This window comes from Pseudophryne corroboree, chromosome 3 (genome assembly GCF_028390025.1).
Source record: "Pseudophryne corroboree isolate aPseCor3 chromosome 3, aPseCor3.hap2, whole genome shotgun sequence".
NCBI lineage: Eukaryota > Metazoa > Chordata > Amphibia > Anura > Myobatrachidae > Pseudophryne > Pseudophryne corroboree.
The window spans coordinates 533,454,800-533,473,528 of NC_086446.1; the positions used below are offsets into that span (position 1 = coordinate 533,454,800).

The following is an 18,729-nucleotide window of genomic DNA, read 5'->3' on the forward strand; positions in this document are numbered from 1 at the left end:
TGTAGGTAGGCGTCCTTGATATAGCAGGGGTACTGGAACAATGACCTGGGACTGGACCAACTTGTCGATGGCCAGTAGTAGCGTAACATGCATATTTTCCAAAACTGGCAAGCCTGAGTTGAAAAATCGTTGGGGAGGCGCACCATCGAACTCCAGCTTGTAACCCTGAGAGATAAGATCCCTTACCGAGGCATCTTGGCAGGAACCGTCCCAGATGTGGCCGAGCTCCCACCACGAGATCCTCTCGGGGTGGGTGGGCACCGTCATGCCGAAGTCTTTGTGGAAGTTGAACTGGTGCTCTGTACCTGAGAGCCGGAAATGGCTGGTTTCTTAGGCTTACCTCTGGAGTCTCTAGCTGCATTTGAGGCACCCTGGGCCCTAGATCGAAATCTGGAGGACCGAAAGGACTGAGTAGATGGCCCTGGATAGGTAAGCCTAGCAGGTGGAGCCCCTGAAGGGAGAAACGTGGATTTCCCAGCAGTAGCTTTAGAGATCCATGCGTCCAATTCACCTCCGAAGAGCCATTCATCTGATTCCAAACGTAATGTGGAATCTCTTGTTCCACATTACGTTTGGAATCAGCGTCTCCAATCCATTAACGCAACCATGTGGCTCTGCATGCAGACACAGCCATAGCAGTGGTTCTAGCATTTATATTGCCAATCTCTTTAAGGGAGTCACAGAGGACTCTTGCCATGTCCTGAATGTGTTTCAGGAAGTTGCAGTAGTAACCAAGGTCATATCACCCGAAAGACCCTCCTGAATCTGAGTAGCTCATGTATGAATTGCATGTGTCATCCAGCAACCAGCAATGACCGGCCTTTGAGCTACACCTGCAGCTGTGTAGATAGGAAAATAGAGACTACGCTAAAATCTATCACCCACGTCCTTTACCGTAAAAAAAGCCCGGAGCAGGGAGCACCACCTTTTTAGAAAGGTGAGAGACAGAGACGTCTACTGCTGGAGATTCTTCCCAGAATATCCTGCCTTCAGGGGCCATGGGAAGGTATTTAAAAACCTTTTGGACACCTGATATTTTTTATCTGGATTTTTCCAGGCTAAATTAAATTAAATCATCCAATTCTTTAGAATCAGGGAAGATGACAGTCAGTTTGTCTTGTGGGAGAAAAAAAATCACTGTTGATTAGTAGCGTGCTCCAGTGGAAGCTTTAACACATCCCATATATAAGGGGTTCTATACCCTGTGTAGGGGTGGAATCCCCACTAATGGGGTCCCAATCCGCCTGTACATCATCATTAGAATCTGATAGGATAGCAGGTAAAGCACATTTTTGTGAACCGGTAGTAGACAGCAGGGGATGGGGAACATAAGCCTTAGCAGTTAGGTTAGCCACTGCTTGTTGCAGTACTTGTGTTTTATTGGCATTGGCAGTAAGCTGAAATGATATATCCGACATCATAGTTTTTATAGCCCCCAGCCAGGAAGGCTCTGGACTCTCCTCCATGTTGTTATCAGCATTTTGTGATGACTGACTACACTGCTCACATGATATGGCGCCAGATGAAATAGGGGAGAATCTGGCATTACATACACTGCATAACTTCTGTTTCACCATAATGAAATACATACAATATACACATACAACACAGACTGAATACAATACAAGCCTGCCCTATTGCATGTGAGAGGAGACACAGAAGAGAGGACCCCAGCGCACCCAACGCTGCACAGACCTAGTGAGACTGTCAGCGTTTTATGTAGTACAATAAAACAGTGATACTGCTGTACAGATAATTTGTAAACTGTGCACTAATAGCGGCTCTCCCCCTCTACACCCGGTACCAGCGTTCCTGTGACCGTTTTGAGGAGCTGTATGAGGCTGCTGCTGCTGCTCGTTTATGCAGAGGAAGGCGCAAAAATGCCACTGAACCCGCTCTGACGTAGCTCCGCCCCCCGCTATGGCGCCTGAGCTACTATAAGATTTTTATACTGGCAATGTCTCCACAGGCTGTGTAACCTCACATAAATGCTTGGTGCAACATACCCCCCCAGGAGGGACCTGTATGCCTCACTCACGCGTCTGCAACACAAAGAACCGGGGGGGCCCCCCTAGCGGGGCCCCCGGTTTGTACTCACCATGACAATCCCCTTTAGGCTCTGTTAGGGGTGTGCAGCAAGCTGCGGCAGCAAAGGCGCCGTGCCCCGCTGAACAAACAGTCCCTCACAACGGTGGTCCTGCAGCGGAGAAGCGGCTCTGCACCTCATGAGGCCGGTGACCGTTCCCCCCTAGCTCCCATGCTGCAGGTATGCTGTTGCCCAAACAGCATACCGAAACAAACAAAAGTTTTAAATTAAATTGAAGAAAAAAACTCCGGAGCTGCAGAGTGTGCATCCTCTACTGAGGGCACTTTTTTCTAAACTGTCTGTGGGAGGGGGTATAGAGGGGAGGAGCCAGCACACCCAGTTGAAGAAATTTAAAGTGCACTGGCTCCTTTGGACCCATCTATACCCCATCGTACTAATTATGTCCCCAATATCCCTTATGGATGCTAGAGAAATGTATTTTATTATGTTATGTCTGGAGGAGAGTATTTTGTGCAGGGAAATAGCATGTTGTGTATAGCCAATGGATCAGAATGTCATCAATCTTATCCAGCCACACAAATAAGAAAATAAAGTTCAATGTATAATTAATGCACTAACCCGAACCATCCTGCTGTCTGAGATATTTGGGCTGCCTGCTTAATTTTGTTATCCCCTTACAATATTCATTGATGAGAAAATTTCAAATATTACAGCAAATGCAGCCACCAGAATCAATACTCATCAGTGTTTTTAATTTGCAGTGTATGGATTCGATTCAAGGCAGAGAATCTGCACTAGATGGGGCTGAAAGAAGATGCTAGCAGACAGACTTACCACCATAACCATACTCTTCCTCCGAAGACACGCTAATGTGTTCAACTTGGTAAAATAAATGAACATCTTTTAAATCTACAGCCAACCACAAGGTACGTAAATGTAATGATACACCACTGGTTTGAGCAGCTGTTTTTTTCTTTACTTATTAGGTAAAATAGGCAGGTAAACTATCAATATAAGTTTCCAAAACTGGTTAATAACTTACAGACATTTCTATGATCAGTAAGTAGAAGTATGTGAGCACTGATCCTTCGCGCAGAGCATTTATACACGTACTATGCTCATCCAACAGTTTCTGATCATAGAGGGGTCGATTCAATTCTCCGACAGTTTCTGATCATATACAATATTGGAAACCTTATCAAAATACGTGTGAAACACGACTTTATATGAAATGGAAAGAACACATCCAAAGTATTACATTCAGTGCCAACTCCATCATGCACAATTCTACTAAATTCTCTGCTAGGCTTGACAGAAGTAGACAAAACCTTACATCCAATTTTCAGAAAAGAACAAGTAAGGCCAATGACTATCAAACTGTGTACTACTGCAGCGTGAGATGCCATCTGTGGGTGGTCAGGTCCCACATCAAGCCACTTGGGCTTTGAAAGCAGCTATTTACAGTACACAAGCTGTGCTATTTAGAGTATTTCTTCTAAAACTGGGTGTCGTGACACATATCTCTATTGTGTCACGCAAGAGCTCTTTGTGCAGCGGCTGTGATTACTTGCACTGATAGCACTAGGTATGTAAACAAAAACAACAACAAAAACACAAGGTAATCGAATCCCACAGGCATTGCTGCCAATCAGCAGACCTGTCCTTAGCTGCTAATCAAAAGTGGGCAGAGGAAAAGGACACTCAGGCTCCTGCAGTAATCATAATAGCTACAGCATCATTAAGTCTGATGGACATATAAAATACATGTGTGGGTTTATGATGGGCATTACAAGCAGTATGTGAAAAAGTCAGGGCATGTGAGAGGGTCTGCTGGGCATTATACGGAGCACATGGGAAAGTCGGGGCATGTGGGGGAGAGTCTGATGGGCATATAAATAGCACATGGGTAACACTGAGGGCATTTGTTTGGAGTCTAAAGGAAATATAAATGGCATCTGTGGAGTCTGGTTGGCATAAAAATGGCACATGAGAAAGCATTTGCTCTTCGAGTGCTGTGACAAAAATTGGCAAGACTCTAGGGTGCTGCAATCATATAAAGTATGGGAAGCACTCATTAGGGCAATTATAAAAGAGCTAGAGAGTAAGAAACGGGGTATGGGTCATTAGGGCGACAAGACTTAGGTCGACAGTTATTAGGTCGACCACTATTGGTCGACGTGCATTAGGTCAACATGGTGACTAGGTCAACATGGTCATTAGGTCGACATGGAAAAAGTTCGACATGGTTTGTTTAATGTCGTTTTCTTCGTAAAGTGATGGGGAACCCCAATTAGTGCACCGTGTTCGCTCGCCACGCTTCGGGCAGGGTGCCTCGCTCTGCTACCGCTACGCCCAGCACAGGTTACCGTTCTCAACTGTAGTCCACGTGGATCATAAAATATGAAAAAGAAAAGAAAAAAAAAAGTGAAAAACACATGTCGACCTTTCTCCATGTTGACCTAAAGACCATGTCGACCTAATGACTGTAAGCCTAAGAAATGTGTGGCTGTTTATAAACTGTGCTGGCTGACTCACAGCCTCTGCCTCTCCAATTCTGCACATCACTAGAACCCCATCTAGAGTAGCTAGGCAGTCCTCCAAATCAAGACACAAGTTCCCATGCAAAACTAAAACCTTGCTTTGGGGATATTATTCTGCATCTTCAGATCTACAGAGAACCCATGCAAGTACAACAATAAGCGTGAAGTAATGAAAAGAGACGTAGAGGATGTCTCCCAATGCCTGAGATTTAAAGCAACAGCAGCATTATTTGAATAGGTCTTTCATAGACAATGTTTACAGCTTATCGGACTGTGTCAACCAGACCTTGCCAGAAATGTGGAAAATGCCTGCTTTCTGGCAGCCAAACAGTTAATGGAGCAAAAAGATTCAATGCGGAATGCGCACACAGTGCATGATATATTAAGCAACATGTCATTACTCAGCTGAGCAGCATTAATTACAATGTCAGGGCTCCCTCTTATCATTAAGAGACTGCATTACATATTTAATCCCTGCGCTCCCTGAGGTGCTGGGCACAATAGCTGCATGCCTTCTTACCAAAGAAAGAGCAAGCAGCAATGGAAAGGAAGCAGAGCGACAGCACTGGAAAAGGTGGCAAGAAATCGATGAATGGAGATAAGTTATCTGTATGTATCTAGAGCAATAAAGAAATACACCAGGAGCTGCAATGACAAATCACGTCTCTCCATACTGGAGGGGAATGAGGTAGGTGGGTGGAATGCATCTGTTGCCGGGAGGAAAGGAGTATGAGAGGGTAAAACGAAACACTGGGGAAGAGCATCACAGAGAAATAAGACAACAAATATATTAAGCAAGCAGAATTTAAGACAGGGATAGAATGAAGAGAGGAGGATGCTCAGAAATAAGACTAGGAGGAGTCACTAATTAGCAGGATGATGTACAAAAGCTCAAGTAATAGGAACATATAGTGATAAAGGAAATGAGAGTTCTGATGAATCCTTTAGGCTTACTATGGAAGAAATTTGTAAAATAAAATCTTACAGGTCAAGAAACCATGAGGAAAAGAAATGCTGCCAATTGCAAAAGAGAAGAATAAAAGACGGAGAGACACAATGGAGCAAGTGGAACTGGATCACCTCTCCACAGTCATCTAGTCACTTCTGATTTTGAGATCAAATGTCCGTAGAGGAACAGAAAGTAAGGAAAGGAGAGAGACAAGAGCGTTGATAGTAAATGTTCAAGACACAATGGGATGCAGAGAATAAAGCTACTCACAAATGAGACAATGAACAGTTCAGGGGGAGAGCTCAATAGATTCTCCACAAAGGCATTTTTTTTTTTTACCATTTACATAATAAGCTCACTGTTCATGGTTTACAGCAGGCTTTCTCAACCTCGGTCTCAATGCACACTAGCAGTCTAGGTTTTAGTGATGTACATGCTTGAGCACAGGTGACTAAATTAGTATCTCCATTATCCTGATTTAACCAGCTGTGATGAAGCCTGGATATTACTAAACCCTGCACTGTTAAGGGCCGTACACATATAAAAATCCGCCGCCGAGCTGCCCGACGGCGGATACGGGCGACCCGGCGGCAGGGGGGGGGGGGGGCAGTGACCGGGGAGTGAAGTTTCCTCACTTTCCCCGTCACCCGGCTCCATTGAAGTGCAGGCAAATATGGTCAAGTTCGTCCATATTGGCCTGCATGCACAGCCGACGGGGAGCCAGCGATGAACGAGCTCGGGGCCGTGCATTGTTCATCGCTGGTGACTCCACACTGAAAGATATGAACGTTATCTCGTTCAATAATGAACAAGGTCGTTCATATCTTTGAGGAATATCGGCCAGTGTGTAGGTCCTACTAGTGTGCGTTGAGGACAGAGGTTGGGAATGTCTGGTTTACAGCAAAGTATGTTTCACAAATACAATAATCACATGCTGAAGACATGTGACGATTATTTGAAAACAGGCTCAATTTTCTCCTCAGAAAATTGGCCAGTGGGTCGTGATACTTCAGATTACATAACTAATGTGTTAAGTTAGGTAGATCGACAAAAGTTACAGATGTGTCCTCATCGTATACCTAGCACCTACAAAGGCGTAAGACGCCTGGCGCCCCAGAAATGCTCCGGGGGGGTGGGAGAATCAGCATACTGTACACTAAATTTGTTGTCTTACACACATCACAGATGCAGCGAAAAGCAATTTGCAGTGTACTATAGATGCTGGGCTGTGACATTAACCGCACAGGGATTGGTTTTACACACAAACAAAGTTGCAGATTAAGAACAATGAAGAAAAAGTCGCCCAGTACAAAAAACGCTGAATTGCACAAACATTGGCTTTACGTCTATCTCTGAATCAGGCCCATAGCCACCCAATGTACTAAGGTATGGGGTACACCAGCATTCAAACCAGACTAGAAAACCAAAATATCCTCAACTGGAAATGTAAGGCAATAGCATCAATTAAAGATATATTTGATCCTTGAGGAAGGATCTGTGCATCCAGCAATTAAAAGTAAAAATAAGATTTTACACTTACCGGTAAATCTATTTCTTGTAGTCCGTAGAAAATGCTGGGACTCCGTAAGGACCATGGGGAATAGACGGGCACCGCAGAAGGCATGGGCACTTTAAGAAAGACTTTGGACTCTGGGTGTGCACTGGCTCCTCCCTCTATGCACCCCCTCCAGACCCCAGTTAGAGAAACTGTGCCCAGAGGAGATGGACAGTACGAGGAAAGGATTTTTGGGAATCCCAGGGCAAGATTCATACCAGCCCACACCATCCACCCCGTATAACTTGTGATAACTACCCAGTTAATAGTATGAACAAACAACATAGTCTCGGTCTAAACCGATGAAACTATAACATAACCCTTATGTAAGCAATAACTATATACAAGTCTTGCAGAAGAAGTCCGCACCTGGGACGGGCGCCCAGCATCCTCTACGGACTACGAGAAATAGATTTACCGGTAAGTGTAAAATCTTATTTTCTCTAACGTCCTAGAGGATGCTGGGACTCCGTAAGGACCATGGGGATTATACCAAAGCTCCCAAACGGGCGGGAGAGTGCATATGACTCTGCAGCACCGATTGAGCAAACAGGAGGTCCTCCTCAGCCAGGGTATCAAACTTATAGAACTTTGCAAAGGTGTTTGACCCCGACCAAGTAGCTGCTCGGCACAACTGTAATGCCGAGACCCCTCGGGCAGCCGCCCAAGACGAGCCCACCTTCCTAGTGGAATGGGCCTTAACCGATTTAGGCAATGGCAATTCTGCCGTAGAATGCGCCTGCTGAATCGTGTTACAGATCCAGCGAGCAATAGTCTGCTTTGAAGCAGGCGCGCCAACTTTGTTGGCTGCATACAGAACAAACAGCGCTTCAGTTTTCCTAACCCTCGCTGTTCTGGCCACATAAATATTCAAAGCCCTGACCACATCAAGGGACTCGGAATCCTCCAAGTCCCGTGTAGCCACAGGCTTGACAATAGGTTGATTCATATGAAAAGAAGAGACCACTTTAGGCAGAAATTGAGGACGAGTCCTCAATTCTGCCCTATCCACGTGGAAAACCAGATAGGGGCTTTTATGTGACAAAGCCGCTAATTCCGAAACACGCCTCGCAGAAGCCAAGGCCAACAACATGACCACTTTCCAAGTGAGATATTTCAACTCCACTGTTGTGAGTGGTTCAAACCAAGGTGACTTGAGGAAACTTAATACCACATTAAGATCCCACGGCGCCACCGGAGGTACAAAAGGAGGCTGATTATGCAGCACCCCCTTCACGAATGTTTGTACTTCAGGAAGAGAAGCCAATTCCTTTTGAAAGAAAATGGATAAGGCCGAAATTTGGACCTTTATGGACCCTAATTTTAGGCCCAAAGTCACTCCTGTTTGCAGGAAGTGAAGTAGACGACCCAAATGGAACTCCTCCGTAGGAGCAGTCCTGGCCTCACACCAAGAAACATATTTTCGCCATATACGGTGATAATGTTTCAATGTCACGTCCTTCCTAGCCTTGATCAGGGTAGGAATGACCTCCTCCGGAATTCCTTTTTTCGCTAGGATCCGGCGTTCAACCGCCATGCCGTCAAACGCAGCCACGGTAAGTCTTGGAACAGACAGGGCCCCTGCTGCAGCAGGTCCTGTCTTAGAGGAAGAGGCCACGGATCTTCTGTGAGCAACTCTTGCAGATCCGGATACCAAGTCCTTCGTGGCCAATCTGGAACAATGAGGATTGTTCTTACTCTTCTTAGTCTTATTATTCTCAACACCTTGGGTATGAGTGGTAGAGGAGGGAACACATAGACCGATCTGAACACCCAAGGTGTCACTAGAGCGTCCACCGCTACCGCCTGAGGGTCTCTTGACCTGGCGCAATACCGCTTTAGCTTTTTGTTGAGACGGGACGCCATCATGTCTATCTGAGGCAGTCCCCACCGACCCACGATCTGTGCGAAGACTTCTTGATGAAGTCCCCACTCTCCCGGATGCAGGTCGTGCCTGCTGAGGAAGTCCGCATCCCAGTTGTCCACCCCCGGGATGAATACAGCTGATAGGGCGCTTACATGGCCTTCCGCCCAGCGAAGAATCCTGGTCGCTTCTGCCATGGCCGCTCTGCTCCTTGTGCCGCCTTGGCGGTTTACATGAGCCACTGCTGTGACATTGTCTGACTGAATCAGAACCGGTTTGTCCCGAAGCAATGCCTCCGCCTGGCGTAGGGCGTTGTATATGGCCCTCAACTCCAGGACGTTGATGTGGAGACAAGTCTCTAGATTCGACCAGAGACCTTGGAAATTTCTTCCCAGTGTGACTGCTCCCCAACCTCGGAGGCTTGCGTCCGTGGTCACCAGGATCCAGTCCTGAATTCCGAACCTGCGGCCTTCTAGGAGGTGAGCACTGTGCAGCCACCACAGGAAAGATACCCTGGCTCTGGGAGACAGGGTGATCCTCTGATGCATTTGTAAATGGGACCCGGACCATTTGTCCAGTAGATCCCATTGAAAGGTCCTCGCAAGGAACCTTCCGAAGGGGATGGCCTCGTACGATGCCACCATCTTCCCCAGGACACGCGTGCAGTGATGCACTGAAACCTTTTTTAGCTTTAATAGGTTCCTGACCAGAGCTATGAGCTCCTGAGCCTTTTCCATCAGAAGAAAAAACTTTTTCTGGTCTGTGTCTAGAATCAGACCCAGAAAGGTCAGGCGCGTTGTAGGGACTAGCTGGGACTTCGGTATATTGAGAATCCAGCCGTGCCCCTGCAATATCCTCACCGACAGTGACACGCTGTCCAGCAACTTCTCCCGAGATCTCGCCTTTATGAGGAGATCGTCCAAGTATGGGATAATTGTGACACCCTGCTTGCGCAGGAGCACCATCATTTCCGACATTACCTTGGTGAAAATTCTCGGGGCTGTGGAAAGCCCAAACGGCAACATCTGAAATTGGTAATGAAAGTTCTGTACTGCAAATCTCAGGAACGCCTAGTGAGGAGGGAAAATTGGAACATGAAGGTATGCATCCTTTATGTCCAGGGACACCATCCAATCCCCCCCCTCCAGGCTGGCGATGACCGCTCTGAGCGATTCCATCTTGAACTTTAACTTTTTCAAGTACAAGTTCAGGGATTTTAGATTCAAAATGGGCCTGACCAAACCGCCCGTTTCGGGACCACAAACAGGGTTGAGTAATACCCCTTTCCTTGCTGGAGAAGAGGAACTTTGACTATCACCTGTTGAAGATACAATTTTTGAATTGCAGTCAACACTAACTCCCTCTCTGACGGGGGAAGCTGGCAGAGCCGATTTGAAAAACCGGCGAGGAGGCACGTCTTCGAATTCCAGCCTGTATCCCTGAGAAACAATCTCTATAGCCCAGGGATCCACCTGTGAGTGAACCCAGACCTGGCTGAAAAATCGAAGACGTGCCCCCACTTGAGCTGACTCCCCCCGGGAAGCCCCAGCGTCATGCGGTGGACTTTGCAGATGTAGGGGAGGACTTCTGCTCCTGGGAACTAGCTGCATGCAGCTTTTTTCCCTTGCCTTTTCCTCTGGCAAGGAAGGACGATCCCCGTACCTTCTTGCTTTTATTGGAACGAAAGGACTGCATTTGATAATGAGGTGCCTTTTTAGTATGCTGCGGGGGGACATAAGGTAAGAAATTCGATTTACCGGCCGTAGCAGTAGAGACAAGGTCCGAGAGGCCTTCTCCAAACAACTCTTCCCCCTTGTAAGGCAACGACTCCATATGCCGCTTTGAGTCGGCATCCCCCGTCCACTGTCGGGTCCACAGGAGTCGCCTAGCAGAAATAGACATAGCATTTATTCTGGAGCTTAGTAAACAAATGTCTCTTTGAGCATCCCTCATATATAAAGCAGCATCTTTGATATGCTCTAGGGTCATTAGAATGGTATCCTTATCTAGGGTGTCAGGTTCCGTAGATAAGGAATCTGTCCATGCTGCGACAGCACTACACACCCAGGCCGATGCCATAGCCGATCTAACGATAGTACCGGAATGTGTGTAAATGTGCTTCATGGTAACCTCCTGCTTACGATCAGCAGGATCCTGGAGGGAAGCTGTATCCTGAGAAGGCAGTGCCACCTTCTTGTATAAGCGTGTCAGCGCCTTGTCTACCTTCGGCGAAGATTCCCATCGTATCCTGTCCTTTTGTGGAAAGGGATACGCCATAAGAATCCTTTTGGGAACTTGTAGTCTCCTATCTGGAGATTCCCAAGCCTTTTCGCACAAGTCGCTTAGTTCAAATGAGGACGGAAAAGTGACCTCAGGCTTTTTCCCTTTATACATGTGTACCCTCGTGTCAGGGACAGGGGGTTCCTCAGTGATATGCAAAACCTCTTTAATGGCAATAATCATGTAATGAATACCTTTCGCCACCTTTGGCTGTAATTTTGCATCCTCATAGTCAACACTAGAGTCAGTATCTGTGTCGGTATCTGTGTCAGTGATCTGGGATATGGTGCGTTTTTGAGACCCCGAAGATCCTGGTACCACAGGGACAGGCATGGTCTGACTACCTGACTGATCCCTAGCTTCAGCCTTGTCTAATCGTTTATGCAGTAAATTTACATTTGCATTCAAGACATTCCACATATCCACCCAGTCCGGTGTCGGCGGCGACCTGACCATCATGCACTCCCCCTCCTCCTTAGGTGAGCCTTCCTCGTCAAACATGTCGACACACACGTACCGACACACTTCACACACACAGGGAATCTCTTTTCTGAAGACAAGTTCCCCCTGAGGCCCCTTGGAGAGACAGAGAGAGAGTATGCCAGCACACACCCCAGCGCTATATAACCCTGGAGAAAAACACAGATTGTTTACCCAGTAGCGCTGCTTAATGTATAAATGCCAATAATGTGCCCCCCCTCTACTTTAAAACCCCCTTTCACCGTGTGTCAAGCAGGGGAGAGTCCGGGGAGCTTCCTCTCAGCGGTGCTGTGGAGAGAAATTGGCGCTGGTGAGTGCTGAGGGAGAAGCCCCACCCCCTCGGCGGCGGGCTTCTGTCCCGCTCAAACTTACTAAAAAATGGCGGGGGCTCTTTTATATACATGTACAGTGCCCACCTGTACATGTATATAGACTTTTGCCATAGGAGAGGTGTTTTATTGCTGCCAGTGTGAGGTGTATGTGAGCAATGACGCACAGCTGCGGTGCTGTGCGTTACCTCAGTGAAGCACCGAAGGCTTCTGCCGCCTGAGACGTCTTCTGTCTTCGTTTCTTCTGGCTCTGTGAGGAGAACGGCGGCGCGGCTCTGGGGTGAACGCCCAGGACGAACCTGTGTTCACTCCCTCTGGAGCTAATGGTGTCCAGTAGCCGAGGAAGCAGAGCCCATCATTTAAGTAGGTCTGCTCCTCTCTCCTCAGTCCCTCGATGCAGGGAGCCTGTTGCCAGCAGTGCTCCCTGAAAAAGAGAAAAAATCCTAACAAAAATGCTTTCTAAGCAGGAAACTCAGGAGAGCTCCCTGCAGTGCACCCATTCTCCTCTGGGCACAGTCTAAAACTGGGGTCTGGAGGAGGGGCATAGAGGGAGGAGCCAGTGCACACCCAGAGTCCAAAGTCTTTCTTAAAGTGCCCATGCCTCATGCGGAGCCCGTCTATTCCCCATGGTCCTTACGGAGTCCCAGCATCCTCTAGGACGTTAGAGAAATAGTGTCTAACAGTCTAAGAAAACACGGTTTTGCAGCATTTACAAATACGACACTATGCAATGACACAGAACTATACCTTATGGCCAGACTATGTTAAGTCAGAGAATGGAATGTTTAACAGTTAAAAAATACATATGCATTCAACCATTACAAACCATTAAAATTATTATATATATATATATATAAAATTTTGCCTATGCACTATCGTGCATAGAGTGTGCTGGTGAATAATGTAAACAATGGAAGCTCTATTCCACTGACAACAGCAAATGCCCATACAGTATATTGGTGACCCCAGTAAAATGCAACGCCAATATATTGGTGATCACAACAGGTATGAAAATCTCATAGATGGTTAACTATCAATGGCAGAAATCTGATTGTTCTCTGCTATCGCTGGTTGACAGGTGTTTTATTTCCCTTGGCGCAGCGGGCATGGAGTTTAGACCCACCCCTGATACGCCACTAAGCCCCGTTCCTTCCCATTGTTGCCCTATCGTTCCCCACATAAGGGATATCCATTGATGGGTGTAAACTATTGATTCCAGTTGATGTTTTCATACTATCGGTGTTAAGCACAAATGGTAACTATCGATGGGTAAATTTTACCCCTCACAGAGCTTATAACAAAAGCCACCAACTTTTGCTGGTTTGTGGACATCACCATGCAGAGCAAGATTATAGGCATTTTTAAAATAGGTGCAGTATAACTACCTTGTGACAGAAAGTGGTCCCCCCTCCTCTACGGCACCATCTTCCCAGTACCTTCTTTTAGAAGATTGCACTGAACAGTTAAAGTAAAGACACTGGCAATATTCTTGAGCCTTTGATCTCTTGCACGCATGCTCCATCTCCCCGAATATCACTGGGAAGATAGCACCATGGAGGAGGAGGGACCTGCTTGCCGGCGCAAGTTTAGATGCAAGGCTGGGGAGCAGAGGCGTAACTAGGGTTTTCAGAGCCCAGGGCAAGATAGAAAATGGCATGTATCTGGCACTGTGGGGCAATGTAACTGGCAATGTAACTGGCACTGTGGGGCAATGTAACTGGCACTGTGGGGCAATGTATCTGGCACTGTGGGGCAATGTAACTGGCACTGTGGGGCAATGTAACTGGCACTGTGGGGCAATGTAACTGGCACTGTGGGGCATTGTATCCGGCACTGAGTGGGGCAATGTAACTGGCACTGAGTGGGGCATGTATCTGGCACTGTGGGGCAATGTATCCGGCACCGTGGGGCAATGTATCCGGCACCGTGGGGCAATGTATCCGGCACCGTGGGGCATGTATCCGGCACTGTGGGGCAATGTAACTGGCACTGTGGGGCATGTATCTGGCACTGAGTGGGGCATGTATCTGGCACTGTGGGGCAATGTATCTGGCACTGTGGGGCAATGTAACTGGCACTGTGGGGCAATGTAACTGGCACTATGGGGCAATGTAACTGGCACTATGGGGCAATGTATCTGGCACTGAGTGGGGCATGTATCTGGCACTGTGGGGCAATGTTTCCGGCACCGTGGGGCATGTATCCGGCACTGAGTGGGGCAATGTAACTGGCACTGAGTGGGGCATGTATCTGGCACTGAGTGGGGCATGTATCTGGCACTGAGTGGGGCAATGTATCCGGCACTGTGGGGCATGTATCCGGCACTGTGGGGCATGTATCCGGCACTGTGGGGCAATGTAACTGGCACTGTGGGGCAATGTAACTGGCACTGAGTGGGGCATGTATCTGGCACTGTGGGGCAATGTATCCGGCACTGTGGGGCAATGTATCCGGCACCGTGGGGCATGTATCCGGCACCGTGGGGCAATGTAACTGGCACCGTGGGGCATGTATCCGGCACTGTGGGGCATGTATCCGGCACTGTGGGGCATGTATCCGGCACTGTGGGGCAATGTAACTGGCACTGTGGGGCAATGTAACTGGCACTGTGGGCCATTTTCAGTGGCCACACCCCTTCTGGAGCGTAGCCACACCCCTTCTGGTGTGTGGCCATGCCCATTTTTTCGCACTGTGGGGCAATGTAACTGGCACCGTGGGGCATGTATCCGGCACTGTGGGGCAATGTAACTGGCACTGTGGGGCAATGTAACTGGCACTGTGGGGCAATGTAACTGGCACTGTGGGCCATTTTCAGTGGCCACACCCCTTCTGTAGCATAGCCACACCCCTTCTGGTGTGTGGCCACGCCCATTTTCTCGCTTCTTTTTGTGTGTGTGTTGGTTTTTTTTGGGGGGGGCGCCATTTTCCATCTTGCCCTGGGCTCCGAAAACCCTAGTTACGCCTCTAGGGAGGAGAGCGCAGCGCAGCGCCTCTCCTTCCCCTCACCGCTCCAGGTCTCCGGCGGCTGTCTGGCGCCGGTTCGCTAGCCAATCAGAGCTCGCGGACCGGCAGCCAATCAGGAGCCGGTTTGCAAGCTCTGATTGGCTAGCGCCGGAGACCGGACACAGTAGCGCTGCTGGCAGCGCTGCTAGTGCTGGCAGCAGTGGTGAGGGGAGGGAGAGACGCTGCGCTCTCCTCCCCTCACATTTAGGGTTGACGGGGGCGAGTGGGGCATGATGCCCTGGACGCCGGCGGCGCCCCCCTCTCCTGGGCCTGCCAAGGCGCCCAGGGCACGTGCCCCACTCACCCTACCCTAGATACGCCTCTGCTGGGGAGGGAGGGTGCTGCTCAGATGCACCCGGGCGTCCTCAGGCTTTAATACGCACCCGAGCATGACATACCTGCAAACTAGTCAGCAAAGCTGTCCCAATAAGGATGGTGTGACTGTCTTGGCCAAACGGTGATAATTGTGAGGTATGCAAATAGTGTCATATTTTACTCTTTTTGCATATCTCTTTTTGGGGCATATTTAGTAAAAATAAATTTGCATGATATCCCCTGAAAACACCTGGGAACTATCCTCAAATTTCAAGAACCCCTGAATGGGCATAAAGCTAGCTGGATATGAATCTGGAAGCAAATTGATAGCTCTCCGCCAGGACAGGCTCTTATTAGAGCCGGTGTGCCAGCAAGAGAAGTTTGCTAAATATGAAAGAAAAATATAAATTTTCACTTTGCAAATGTAGTTGATATTTCAAATGCGGGATGTGATAATTAGGCCCCTTGTACTTCTAAGTCTAACAGTTAGTATAAGGAATGCTAATTAGGTATCTGTCTCAACCATACTCCATCTATATGACTAACATGCCGGGGGGCCTGGGGCAGTCATTGTAGAGTGAGGACCCTGTGTAGTCTGAAGTAGCTTGTGGCATGCTACTGTACAAGAGACTGCACAAGTGCATTATACACACTGCTGTCACTTTCCCTGGATGAATGTGGAGGTCACATACTTTCCAAACGGATAGGATAAGTAGTAGTGTTCATTCTAGCACCCTGCACCTTTCAAAACCCGTGCAGTTCCTCTTTCCTGCCTGGGATGTCGCTCTCTGCTCTGGTGCTTCTCAGCACACACAGGTCTGTATCACAGCCCTGAGTTACAGATCAGAGTGTGCTAAGAAGCACCAGCTACAGATCAGAGTGCTAGAATGAACACTAAGTAGGATTTATAGGACATTTAATCCTAGATAAACTACACTAAACTCTGGTCAGACAGTAATTACAATGTCATAATTGCAGACTAATTGTTGCAAGTCATATGCTAATTTTGTAATAACATACACACACATTTTGAAACATTTTCAATTGAAGTTTTAATTTAGTATAGTAGTCTAATTGCAAGAATTACAGAAGAAGAATGAGATTCGTAGAAATGAGGTGAAAGGATAATGAAGTGTAACTAATGTGACTGCATTATCATTGGATGCACACTTACAGCTGGATGCTGGCACAGGAGATCTGAAATGGGTTTATCGTGGATTCTTTTCATTTTCATGAACAGTGCTTTCTTTGTCAGGAAGCACTACACAAAGCTGTATAATCCTCCAAGTGTGTCAATTGTAAAATCAATTAGTGGCACAGAAAATGCCTAATGTCTGAAGTAACAAGAATCTGTATTTAGAAAAAAAAATACTAGACGACAACCAAATCAAGATACAGTACGAGGGAGGTTGGAATTATGAACGGTGTTACCTCAGTCAGTATCATCAACTGAGGAAGGCTTATACAGTTAGTGTCCACTTACAATATTAATTGATAGTTTCTTCATTTTTGTGCTTTACTATTTAGAGTTCTAGTAATGTATATGGACTGCTGTCAGTGATGTGCTCTACTCTCCACGTCACCATTGTCAGACAAACATATGCTGCAAAATACAGAAAGCAGAATGGGCCACACATGCTTGTTTTATTCAAACAATGCTAATCTTTAACTGTAACAGTGGGAACATGCAGGCAGTGCAGTAGTTCTGCTGGCAATCTAATCCCCTTCATGGCACATCTGGTGCTTCCTCCGATAATAATGGGCTGCTATGGTTATTGTTATGCCCCTGTGCTAAACAGTAGTATGCTCATTTTAACAGGATTAACTTTGAAATTTCTAATGTGTAAATTACAGACTCTGGTCTTTGGAGTTGCGTTAGTTGGTGCTGCAATGGCTCCTCTACCACTGGCCTCTCCTCAGAATTCGGCAATTTACATATATTGTGTGGTAACCCTGGGTATAGAAAGATAATCCCTTTCTCCAGTAAAAACACCTATACTGTATCTACAGTAAATCCAACAGCTGCTGCGACAGACGGGCACATGAATGGAACCTGCGACGGTAGGGGCAGCCAAACTATGCAGCAAGCCAGTGAATGATTTGTTAAAAATACCAGTATAATGGTAACATACAACTGAATGTACGTACAATACTATAGCAGCTGGGCAGTATGGATGCTGGGAATAAAGCTATATAATTTCTGGTGCAGGATATACAGCCACTAGTTGCAGGGGTGTAGCGAGGGTGGCTCCGGGTGCCAGAAAAGTTAGAGGGTGCATTACTGCCTGAACCCCCTCCTCCCGCTATACCGCAGAGGAGAAGAAGCAGAGGGTTGCATACTGACTCGGACTCAGAGACTAGGTAGGGAACAGGGCAGGCCAGAGGCAACAGCAGGAGACACTGACAGCCAGCACATGCCACAACTCTGCCACCCTCCTTATATGTCTTACTGTGTGCTTGTACGTAGCTGTGCAGCAGGGTTACATCTGTTCTGCTACACCACTCTTTGCCCCCACTGCAGCAGGACCTCTTTCTACCCGGTTGCTGCAGCATCTTTCTGCCCCAGCTGCTGCAGCACCTCTCTCTGCCCCAGCTGCTGCAGCACCTCTTTCTGCCTTGGCTGCTGTAGCACCTCTCTGCCCCGGCTGCTACAGCACCTCTCTCTACATTGATGCTGGAGTACCCCTCTCTTCCCCAGCTATTGCTGCTGCTCTTCTCACTGCATTAGAAGCTGCAGAGTAACATGTATAAGCGGCTCTACTGTGGCATAACCTGTATAAGTGGCTCTACTGTGTTTTGTAACGTGTATAAGTGGCTCTACTGTGTTGTGTAACGTGTATAAGGGGCTCTACTGTGTGGTATAATGTGAGTAACGGACACTAATGTACAGTGTAACGTAAATAACGGACAATACTGTGTGGTGTAATCTGACTTGGTACTATTCTGTGGTGTGCACTGTACCTATTTTATGCAAAAACTGAGCTCCGCAAGGTAAAGAACCAGCCCTGTCACCAATTTAGTACAGGGGAGGGGGCGCCAAAACATACCCTTGCTCCGGGCACCATGGCACCTAGCTACACCTCTGACTAGTTGACTAAAACATCTCTACTGTTCTAGTGCACTGAAAACACTCCTTAGTGAAATCAGGATATCTCCTATATAATAGCCCAGAGTGACTGTGTGTATAACTCTGGGCGTGGTTAGGAGCTCTTATTGGGTTAGTAGCAGATCTATCACACCCAGTCCACAGCTGATTGGGCGAGAAATGCCCTCCCACACAGGTTACATCCAGTGGGAGGCTCTGCCCTTTGGCTGCTGTGTATTCCCAGAGCGGGATTAACAATGGGGCTGATGGAGCTGTAGCTCC

At 47.5% G+C, this 18,729-nt stretch overlaps 1 protein-coding gene and 1 long non-coding RNA gene across 9 annotated transcripts in view; one reads left to right on the forward strand and one right to left on the reverse strand.

The window, feature by feature from the left end:
* SLC39A11 (solute carrier family 39 member 11) overlaps positions 1–18,729 on the reverse strand; it is a 1,124,245-nt gene that overhangs the window by 189,659 nt on the left and 915,857 nt on the right. The gene's annotated exons all lie outside the window — the stretch shown is intronic.
* LOC135056238 (uncharacterized) overlaps positions 1–18,729 on the forward strand; it is a 45,792-nt gene that overhangs the window by 17,140 nt on the left and 9,923 nt on the right. Inside the window, exons 4-5 of one of the 2 annotated variants that reach the window (XR_010243934.1) lie at positions 2,809–2,973; positions 5,575–5,853. This is a non-coding gene — a long non-coding RNA (uncharacterized LOC135056238). Of the gene's footprint in view, positions 1–2,808; positions 2,974–5,574; positions 5,854–18,729 lie in introns of those variants that run through there. The other variant, XR_010243935.1, reaches the window with a different exon arrangement.